This window comes from Phocoena phocoena, chromosome 18, assembly GCF_963924675.1.
Source record: "Phocoena phocoena chromosome 18, mPhoPho1.1, whole genome shotgun sequence".
Taxonomy (NCBI): Eukaryota; Metazoa; Chordata; class Mammalia; order Artiodactyla; family Phocoenidae; genus Phocoena; species Phocoena phocoena.
The window spans coordinates 13,567,583-13,579,600 of NC_089236.1; positions in this window are offsets into that span (position 1 = coordinate 13,567,583).

Sequence of the window (12,018 nt, forward strand, 5' to 3'; positions counted from 1 at the left end):
GAAGCAAGATCATCAGCTTAGTGAAGACTGGGGAGATGGTGATGTATGACAGGTGGTTTTAAAATAGTTCTCTAGGAAAAGAAGAGAGTCAATGGATTAGGAAATATGGAATAATTGTCTGGGACTTAAAGGACCCATTAGAAATTTGTAGGGATGAATTTGAACTGAGAATGGTCATTCTGGTTGTGTGGTTATCTCCAGTCACATTCAGTTGCATGGTAGCAAATGCAAAATAAGCAGACGTTTGCTTTTAACTAGGGTTGTGGTTTTGACAAGCAAGTCAATGAAGGGAAAGAAGGACCAGGGAATTGAGCATTAAAGCAATGGAATGATGATAATGATTGACTGTGGGATTTAAGTCAGACAGGAAGGCAAAGAATATATCAAAGAAATGAGAGGGAGTGAAAAGATAATAAGATCAGTGAATGGCCCTTTAGACTATGAAGCAGTTGCATTTATTTATAATGACAAGGTCCATGCAAGAATATTGCTGTGGGGTGAATGGTTGAGATGGTGTGAAGGAGCACACAGTATTCGAAGGGGAGGAGTTCAAGGAATTTATTTCTAGCATTAGTGTCTTTAATGCATCCTCTACATGTTTATTGAGGTCATTGAGACGATGAGTCAGGTTGAACAGATTGAATGTGAGCCGTAAAAACAGTCACTCTAATACATATTCTGTTAAAGATGGAAACATCATTAGAAAGAGCAAATTTTGACTATTGTTGGAACGTTATGAATTCAGATAGAGTAGAGAGTGGGGAGATGGGAGCAAGGTCAAAGGACAGGACTGACTTAATGACATTCAACCGCCTGATTAGAGTGTGCACCGACATTGAAAGAAAGGAAAGCGCCATGAGTGCAGAACAAAGAGAACATGGGTGAAACCACTGAACGTTAAAACCAATTTTAAAACACATCGAAACATAAGCAATGATTTTCAGCTATTCTGACTACTCTTCATATTTGATGTGCATTACTCAAGGAGATAGTTAAAACCAATTAAAAAATCATATTATGAAGTATTGATTCCGGCTGCAGTCAAGTCTAATCTTATTTCTTATAAAATGTTTATAAATTTTCTATAAATTTATAACAAAAGTAAAGTTACATTATAGTTTATGGATCAATTGGTCTTAGTAACAATATATCCATACGCATATATATGTGATATGTGTGTGTGTGTACATATATAAACATCTATACCTTTCATTAAACACATAGGGAAATTTATCATAATGTTTAAAAAAATGCTATAGTTATGCATAATTTTAACACATAATAATTTTTTCCATTATTCTCAAAGGCAGAACAACATAATTTTAATACACACACACACATACACACACACACACACACACACACACACTCACTCATTCATGCTACGGAAGTAATATATGCCTTTTATCATGCCATTTGCTTTATCAATAACTAATAATTTTTAGATACACATTATATAATAATAAAACTTAATAAGAAAAAACGTATGAATTTATATTTTATAGCTTACAAAATGGGTAACAGAGCATATAAAACCTGGAAAATTTTAATCCCAACTGCTTTTGGTAAAGTCTCCTACAAAACACTTATATTAACTTAGTTTTCAGTGTTTTTATAATACTTATTGAAATTGTATGAACACGTTTATTTGTGTTGGTAACTGCAGTTACCTTTTTATTTTAGAAAAATAATTACTTTTTGCCTGCTTAGATTATATTACAGATATTTTCTATTAATAAAATGAGGGTATGTCTGTAGGCTCTGAGGTTTTATTATAGATGTATTTAAAGTATGAGGTAAAAGTAAATACTTTAATGACAAAGATGTATTGAAAATATCAACATTTTTATTTTTCATTCCTTCTCAGTGCATTGGATTATACTAGATGGATTTAAGTAAAACATAACAAATGAGTAGTGATATATTTGGTAATTTATATCATTATGGTTCCAAAAAATTAAAAAGTAAGTAACTCTAATATTTAAGAAATAAAGTCATCTGGCAATCAAATGGTTTCAAAGTTTTACTTTGTACAAAAGTAAAAATCACCTAATCAAGTTGTCAGCTGATAAATTATAATAAGTACCTATGAGGAGAGATCACCATGGGATTTTTAGGTTTTAGCTCAGGAGAAGTTCAAGAAACTGGCTGAAGTGGTATTGCAAAACACCCTCTAACCCATCTCATTGTTTAGATAATAAACTTACTTGATGCTTACATTTATGACAACAAAGAACAGAAATAAACTGCTGTTATTATTATCTTCTTCTAGCAATTGGTAATATGTATCCATGAATATGTAAATGAATAGAAAAGAAAGCCTCATTTATCTCATTAAAAAACATATATCTAATAAAACTTACTTTTACTTAATTTGTATTTATGAATATTTTTATATCTCTGTTATTCCCACCAGTTGTTTACTACTTGTATGAACTGAAATTTTTTTTCTCTGCCTTATTGCAGAGAAATTTAGAAAAGCCATTTATATATATATATATATACATATACACACACATATATATACGTACATGTTTTGTTATGCAGTTACTTAACAAGTGATCAATAAAAGACTTTCCAGCATAAACTTATATTACATTGGAAAGCATTCTAACATTCTGTGATATAAATAAAATGGAAATCAGAGTTCCAGCAAGTACAAGAAACAATTTAAAATTTCCAACTGCTAAAGAAGAAATTGTTCATGTACTCTAAGAATGGATGGTGGTTTATTTCAAATCACTCTGGTATTTAGCTATCATTGCATTCATTGAAAAGTTATATACAATAATTACTTTTAAAATAATAATACTTCTGATTTGATAGAGATTATATTTTTTGCAACTATTTAAACTTAAAATTATAATAAAACCTTTTAGATATTAACTTGAAAATCTGGGGGGAATACATATTGGTCAAAATTATTTTAGTGGGTACACGAATATTTGAAGCTTATTGCTGTTAGGAAACCCACATCTGACCTCTGGCCATAGATCTGGTAATTGCATTCATATCACGTTTCCCTCTGTTAACTAACTTTGATACCCTGACAAGTGTGACTTCCGGGTCAGTCCTCACTGGCCCTTTTAGTTGCCCCTTCAGTTCTTTTGAGTCTCAGATCTCAAGGATATCTCTGACAGCTCTTCAGCCTTGGAGCCAAATAACTCCTCTAGTCTATGAAAAACCTTTTTATTCTGTCTTTATCGTTTCAGATAGAAAAGAGTCATTAGAAAATCTCTATAGGAGCAACAGACACCTTTACCTCTCGTCTTTTCCTGTTTCACCTTTCAATTTTTTGTTGTTGTTGTTTTTTCCCCACAGGGCAGAAAAAAGAAGAAAACTGATATACTAAATATTCACACGCTGTGGCTTACCTTTAAGACTCTCAGTCTTTTGAAATCCTATCTTCTCTAATTATTGCCTGGTTGGTCACACTAAGACATAACTTATATTTTAAACGTTTTATCTCTATCTGGACTCAAGAAAAGCATTCATACAGCTACTGTGCATATGATTGCATGGTCACAGGTTATATACATGCAAACTTAAATCTTGCATCTGGAGCTCGTCTTGACTTAAAACCTGCAATCTGCCTAGAACAGACAACATGTTTTATCTCGACCTGATAAACTCAATTTGAGCTGCTTCTACTCTAATATTTGTTCACTTGGGTAAAATAGGCAGATATTTTGAAGTGTCACTATAGCATAGAGTGCTATTAGCCATTTTCCCCCTTTTTCCATGGTAATGAAAATTTTAGCTGTATTTATTATTATCCTGTTAAGATATTATAATTCTCAGTAGGATAAACTTTTTCAGAACTCTAGAAATTAATCAGAGGCATAGAACAATCCAGAGAGCATTGTCCCCCCCACAAAAAAACCATCCAATTAAAAAATGAGCAGAATATCTGAATAGACACTTTTCCAGAAAAGACATTTCAGATGGACAACAGGTGCATGAAGAAAAGTGCTCAGTATCACTAATCACCAGAGAAATGAAAATCAAAACCACAGGGAGATATCACCACAGCACCTGTTAGAATGGTTACTATCAAAGACAGGAAATAAATGTTGGCAAGGATGTGGAGAAAAGGGAACTTTTGCGCACTGTTGGTGAGAATAAAAATCGGTGTAGCCACTACGGAAAATGGTATGGAGGTTCCTCAAAAATAAAACTGCCATATGGGAGTAATCCCACGTCTGGGTATTTAACCAAAGAAAATGAAAACACTAACTGGGAAGGATAACTGCACTCCCAAGTTCACTGCAGCATTATTTACAATAGCCAAGATTTGGAAACAACCTAAGGGTCCATTGATGGATGAATGCATAAAGAAATTGTGGTATAAATATACAATGGAATATTATTCAGCTATAAAGAAGAATGAAATCTTGCCATTTGTGACATGAATAGACCTTGAGGGCATTACACTAAGTGAAATAAGTCAGATAGAGAAAGACAAATACCATATGCTCTCACTTATAAGTAAAAATCTTAAAAAAAAAAACAAAAAAAAACAAGCTCATAGACACAGAGAACAGATTGGTGGTTACCAGAGGCAGGAGGTGGAGGTGGGTGAAATGAGTGGAAGAGGTTAAAAGAAAATAAGTCATGGGATGTAACATACAGCATGATGACTATAGTTATGTCATGATGACTGTACTGCATATTTGAAAGTTGCTAAGAGAATAGATCTTAAAAGTTCTCATCGCAAGAAAAAAATTTTGAAGTATGCGTGGGGACAGAAGTTAACTAGACTTCTTGTGGTGGTCATTTTGCAATATACACAAATATCGAATCATTATATTGTACATCTGAAACTAATATAATGTTATATGTCAATTATACTTCAGTTAAAAGAATTCATTCGGGCTTTCCCTCCTTGCCTTTACTATATAACTTCAGAAGAACACAGAAAGAGACTTACATTTGTTCTTCATGGTGACAGCATCTGGGAAGGAAGAAAAGTCTACTAAAATAGGTTGTAACTGCAAAATATGAGGTTGCACGCTGGTTTGTGTTTGATTTTCCACTGTAGCTTGTGTCCTTACTCATTCTAAAGTTTGTAACTCCTAGTTCTATAGCTGTACATATTGCATGGCCTACAAGCACTAAGTCGGACGCACTCTCCAATGCTTCCTGAATTTGAAGATTAACACATTCCTCCTTCCTACCCTTAGCCAGCAATACACTTCAAAATCTCTATGGGAGGACTTAATCGTCCTATTATGTAGTCTTTGGGGGAAGCTGATGAATCAATCCATCCCCCATGTACATTTCATTATCATCCCTAAAATCAAAAGAGGCAACAAGAATCCCAAATATCAAATAGAACAAGAAGATAATCCATATTCCTTCCTGATCCCCTGTGCTATGTTGACATATCTCTTCTGCTATTCCCAACACTTAGCAATTCCAAATGTATTTATCAGTTCTGCCACTCAGCATGCTTGAAATGAAAAGTGAAGACACCACTTATCTTTATTATGGATTGTGCTGGGGACTCTCTCTCATGGGAAAATATATTGAACCACCCTCATGTATATAAATATAAAAAACACGAAGCAAAGGACAAATTATAAGAAAGAAGAAGGAAAGGACAAGTGACTTTTTCTAATAGCTTGAGGTTAGAAAGAGACATTCTAGACCTTCTAACTCAGGTTTCATCACCCTTGTGAAGATCTCCAATAAGTACTGACGTTATCTAGTGTCTGTCTTACGTGATCTTGGTGGGAAATGATCCCAAGGGAGGAAAGTGAGATCTCAAGACTGATGCTTCAAGTTATGACCCCAACCAAATATTTTATATACCACCCAGTTTTATTGCCAAGACATGAAGGGGTGGTAAAAATCAGTTATAAATACTGAACAGTTTTAATTTTTTGAAATGTTTTTCTAAGTCATTGTTTTCAAATTTCTAAACTACATATTTATTTCCTCTTAAAAGTCCTTGTTTTAATATTCTAAGGAAACATGTGCAGGCTTTCTTCCTCCTGCCCTTTTTAAAAATTTATCCTCAGTAAGAGTTTGATGTTCTCAGCGTGCAATAATGAACATAATAAATATGTATTATGTGTGCTCACAAAATTTATTCATAGATGCAGCAAACAATTTTCTGAAGACTAGCTCTCTGGAGAAAACATACCCACATTTCTAAAGAGTGGGTATTTAGAGGAGTTCATGCTCAGTTTCACATGTTGGCTGTAAAAGCAAGTGAGAACCTTAACACCACTGTCAAAGTAAGAAGTTAATAAATAAATCCCAAGGCACTCTAGAAAATAAAATTCATTTTCTTCAGGCTCCATCTACTTTGAGAGAAAGGAACATCAACAAAGGAAATAAGTCTTTTAGTTGAGAACAAAACTAAAAACCTTCAGGGCAGGGAAGGAGAGAATGGGAAAATAAATAGCCTTGGAATATGACCAACTAAGAGGCAAGCAGAAGAAAACAATGCATTCGGTTAACAAAGCATCTCAGGATATAATATCAGATAAATTTTTATCACTTAATTTTTGCATGCCCACCTTCATGGACTTAATTGCAGTGTGTACTCTGGTGAATCCAAAATATATTTTCCCAATCCAGCTCTCTCTAAAAGACTCCAAAGGGATATATCCAAGTGCTAACTGAATATTCTAATTGCAGATCTCACCAGGAATCTCAAATTCAGAATGTCAAAACTGGTATCCTTTACCTGATTCCTTCTCAAGTCTCTCTCCCAACAAATGTGCTTTTCATTTGTTTAGACTCTGATCATTTATTTCTTCTGTTATGGTGACAGCCGCTTAAATTGTCTCCTTGACTCTCAAAAGTATTTCCCATAATCCAATGTGTCTTGACCTTTATTGGAAGCATAGAACTCTTTCTCAGATGAGAGTAAAGAACACGTTGTCTACAAAAAGGTGCATATGCTCTTACACAGGACATTTTGCCTACAATTGTAAATTAATCATATATCCTTGAATCCCATTCCTAATCCTCCAAGCAGTTCTTGGACCATAGGTTAATAGTTCCTACACTAAACTATTCTCAAAACTTCTGCCAAAATAATTACAAAGATGTAAATCTGTAGTGACCCTATCCTGTATGATAAAATTCAAAACTTTGGCATAGCGTGTACGATCTGTCATGATGTGAACACTCTCTTCATCCTCTCTTCTCTTCTGAACCCCATTATGTTCCTGGAGAGTAACTTCGCTGGTAATTCCACCGCTTTAGCCAAATTGTTCTCCCTGCTGGAAATGCCCTTTACTTTCATCACCCGGACCCCTTCTCATGTTTAAATGTGCGCTTAGGCATCACATTGTCCGGTCAAGTCTTAACAGATTTCCTTGTTCACCTCCACCCTCTGCCTGGATAAAGCTGTCACTACTGTAGGCACCCTCTGTTGCAGAGTGGACCTGCAGCTTTTCATATGAATCTATGAATGATTAACTGGAAGCTTCCTGTGTTCACTTAGCTTTGGAAGGGGGTGGGGAATTGCTATAATGGAGAAAAGCATCCCTTTCTTTTTCCCTTCCCACAAGGAGAAAAGAAAAATTTCTGACCATTTCTAACCGCAAACGCTGCTTTCCCCGTAAAGCCAATGGATGATTCACTGTGTTCCCTTCCTGCCTTCACCAACTTTCTAATAAAGAAGGGGAAAAAAAGGTGTAACAGGGATAGTTCTACTGCCTCAAACTAAGTCCTTCAAGGGTTATCTCCCTCAGTTCTTAGTAACAGCCTTTAACGTGGGGGCTACCGACAGCCTTTATGTATTCAGCTATCTTTGTCGTTTGACCCCCAAAGTTTCCCTTCTTGGTTCCTGTGTCTCATTAAGTCCTTTGTTAATGTAGAGGTTTTTCCTTCTGCCTACACCATGTCTCTCCACAAGGCTCATATCTAACTCATGAGGCTAACACACTAGGTCATCCCACTTCACTACTCTGTTCTTTCTTACAGACACCCATGCACAAATATTTCTTTTCTCCCTAGGTCAAAATCCAAAACCTCTCATGCATATTAACTTCTGTCAGATTTGTTCTGTTTTCCCCAAATTTTCCAAACATTCAGGAACCAGCCATGGAATATACTAAACTGAAGCCCAGATCCTCGCTATAGAGAGCTGTTAGTGTATTTGCAGAGCGCAAAGTAATTATCTATCTTACAGAGCATGAGCTCATTAAAACTGACAACTTCATGTATTCTTGATATCCTAAAGCATACAACACATGATTGGCCCATAGGGATTAGAATAATGGCTAAAAGCACAATGTTGGGAAATTTAAAAAGATAATGATTATAAAACCTGCACCTTGTACATAGCGAACGTTCAGTAATGTTTGCTTGTTACTATAGTTGGCAATGATTAAATGTTTGCTGATTGTCAAGGATAAACATAAAAGAAAAGTCTTAAAATATTTTGCATCTCTTACAATTATTATATAACTTTAACAATATCCAAAACATACTTTTTCTGGCTCTAGTTTTCAGAATTGTTATATTTTTTCAGACTCCAGGTGTCCATGTGTCTTAAACAAAGACATTTCTCACTTGGCATTCTTGTAAAACGGAGAAGTCTCACTAAGAATTACGAAAATTGTAATAGCCTACTCCTTTTTACAGCTGGGCACAATTTCCTGAGGCTATACAGTGTGTACTGCACACCGACATTCTTAAAATTATGTCACTAAAATATTAACAGCCTCAGGAAAGGGAACAAATGGAAATTTATAATGCATCTAAGAAATAAAGTGAATTGGAGACTTTCAGAGCAATAATGACAGGAGTATGAGTGTTGTGGACCAACTTAGCAAATGTTCACATATCTGATCCAGGGGACAACTTAGACACCTATGGGAATGCATAGAAGGACACATTTGGGTGGACTGATCAATGTTTTTGTAATTTTTATAATGTTGACGTAGACCAGAATTGTGATTTTTTGATCATTATTTTTTCTTTTGTAGCATAACCTTTCCAAAAATTTTTATGTAAAAATTTACATACTCTCCACTATATGACAGGTAAGTGTGTAAGACTTCTACAGGTTCTTTTTGCTTATATTCCTGCATCCCAAGAATTCGTTCTCCACGTATCTCCTAGAGTAAAACAGATTACTTTCTTTTTCTACTTAGAACTTCCCAATAGGTTTGCTATACAAATAGAATAAGAAGTAGACATCTTACTCTGCTCTGCAGAGCCCCATGAGATCTGTTCCCTGCCAATCTCTCTAATTTCATCTCATCCTATCTACCCACTCTCTACAAGCTATGGGCACCTTCACTTACTTTCTCTGTCATTCCCAGCTCCAAAGTTTGCTCAGAATTTTGCACTGGTTCTTTGCCTGAAACACTCTTCTACCTCATTTGTGCACAGCTGAGTTATTCCTGTAAGTGCATTCTTCACTTAAATGTCACCTCCTCAGAGAAGCCTTTCATAACCACCAAAATAATGCAGTCACCCAGCCATATTCAATCACAAGAACTTATTTTACCTCTCCACATGGTACTTACTGCTGGCATCTTCTCATTTTTTGAATGTGTTTGTATTATGTCTTCCTCCACTAGAATGTTTATTCTCTGAGAATAGGAGCCTCATCTCTTTTTTCCACTGGTCAACAACAGTATCTTGTACAGTGCATTGCAGAGTGAGTACTGGTGGAAGGAAGAAAGGGAGGAAGGAAGGGAGGGAGGGAGGGAGGATGAGTGGGGCTCTTTATCTTTGTACATCTCGCCCTCCTTGCTTTTATTTTCCCACCTCTAAATTCTGCTGGACAAATTCTCTCAAGCACTCTGAAGAATTTGATAAGTACACGTCTTTCAAATCCCTCCACATCCCCAGAAAGAGGCCCCCTAGCCCTCTACACAGAGAAATGCCAAGTTTACATGTTGAGAGGAATCAGTTCCCATATTAAGGCACAGCATCCCACAGTCATGTATGCCCATTCCTTCTCTTCTACATGAAAACATTTTCTGTTATGTAAACACGAGTTTTCAACCAATCAGACAAAGACTGCGATCGCTGTCAGTAGTCTCGTCTTCACACATTAAGGATAATGAGAAATTGATTTGCTCCCGGCAGCTCAGCTTGTTCCTTCAGCTTTATTGAGAGAGCAGGATTTGGAAGGAAACCAGATGGCTGTGACTAGAGGAGGGACGGCTCTGGAAAATAGAGTTAATGCAAATTGTGCAAGAAATACTGAATATTTGCAGATGACTTTTTTTTACTCCTGTCTCCAGTTACATAAATTTTCAAGCTATACATGAAAGATATAATAGTGGAGCTATTACCATATTTTTAAAAATTATCTTAAGCACATAATGGGACTTTCTTCTGAAAAGAGTATAAGGCTCTTTAACTGATTATGATATGTTTATATTTTTCAGCACTCCTGTAATGTAGACATGGAACTAGAATCATGCAGATGTACATTTTTAGTTCTTCTTAGCCTCCTTTTTAGCCCTATGACCTTGGGTAACTTCTTGTCTCTTTACCTCGTTTTATTCACCCATAAAATAAAGAGATCAATAGCTCTGCTTTATGGCTGCCATAAGTAAGTAAACCAAAATAAATATAGCCATAACCCAAGACTGGGCATAGAGCAGAGGCTCAGAAAATACTAAAGAACTCCTGGTGTTTAGATGAAGAAGTTGAACATAGAATGTTGAAGTCCCGATGTAATAATAAATTTTAAATTTCTTGATTTCTAGTTCAGGAGCACAGCTTTTTCATTCGCCTCTTATCAGATCCCTTACAACAATTTAGCCACCCTCCAACCTCCTTCCTTAAAGAATATAACTCTAAACTAGAAAAAAATCAGTATAGACGATCTTAACAGAGCAGAAATAGAGACACAGACGTAGAGAACAAACATATGGATAGCGGGGGGGGTGGTGGTGGGATGAATTGGGAGATTGGGGTTGACATATATATATACTATTGATACTATGTATAAAATAGATAACTAATGAGAACCTACTGTATAGCTCAGGGAACTCTACTCAGTGCTTTGTGGTGACCTAAATGGGAAGGAAATCCAAAAAAAGAGTGGATATATGTATACGTATAGCTGATTCACTTTGCTGTACAGCAGAAACTAACACAACATTGTAAAGCAACTCTACTCCAATAAAAATTTAAAAAAAAAGAATATACAGGACCCTGCAAACTGTGATTACTTCTGTTCAATTAACGATGATGTTTTTACGAGTATACTTTCTATCAAATGAAAATCTCTCCACATACATCTCTGGTTCCATTATCTCATGCCCTCTCAAAATCCACGAAGAGCTACACATTTTTGTCTTTCTTCTTTGAATTCTTGCTCTTTAATTGATCCCTTCTGTCATCGTTCAAATATGCTATAATTCCCTTCCTCAAACAAAATTCGTGAGCCTATACCCATTTTGCTCTATTTTCATATCTTTCTACTCCCTTCACAAGAGGACTTTTTGAGTTGGCTGCGCAGTTACTGTTTTGACTCCCTTTTCTCGCATCTCACTTGCTCTTTAACCTGCTCTGATGAGTCCTGATCTCCCCGTTCCACTTGAACACCTCTTGTTAGCTTCACCAGTGGTCTTCATGCTACCATTCAGTGAACCATTTACAAATCTCTTCTTGAATTTTCACAATATTTGACATATTTATCAATAATCTCTGGCCTTTATCTTGACTTCTGTGGCACCCAGCTTTAGTCATCCTCCCACCACCTCTCTGAATATCTCTGCTCAGTACCTTAAGGCAGCTGCTTCTCTCTGACCTCTAAACGTAAGAGGTTGCATTGCTTTGTTCTAAGTCCTCTTCTCTCCATCTTCGCTCTTGTCCTAATGGAACTTATCCACCTCCTCGATTGTAATACTATCCCTCTCGACTTCCAAATTTACATCTGCCACACTCTCTCTTTTCTGAACTCTAAACACATGCAATTACTTGCCCATATGAGACCTTTACTTAAATGTCTTACAGGTATCTCAAACTTAACATATTCAGAAGTAACCTATCTTTTCTTCTTTTTCTTCTCCAAACCTGATTCTC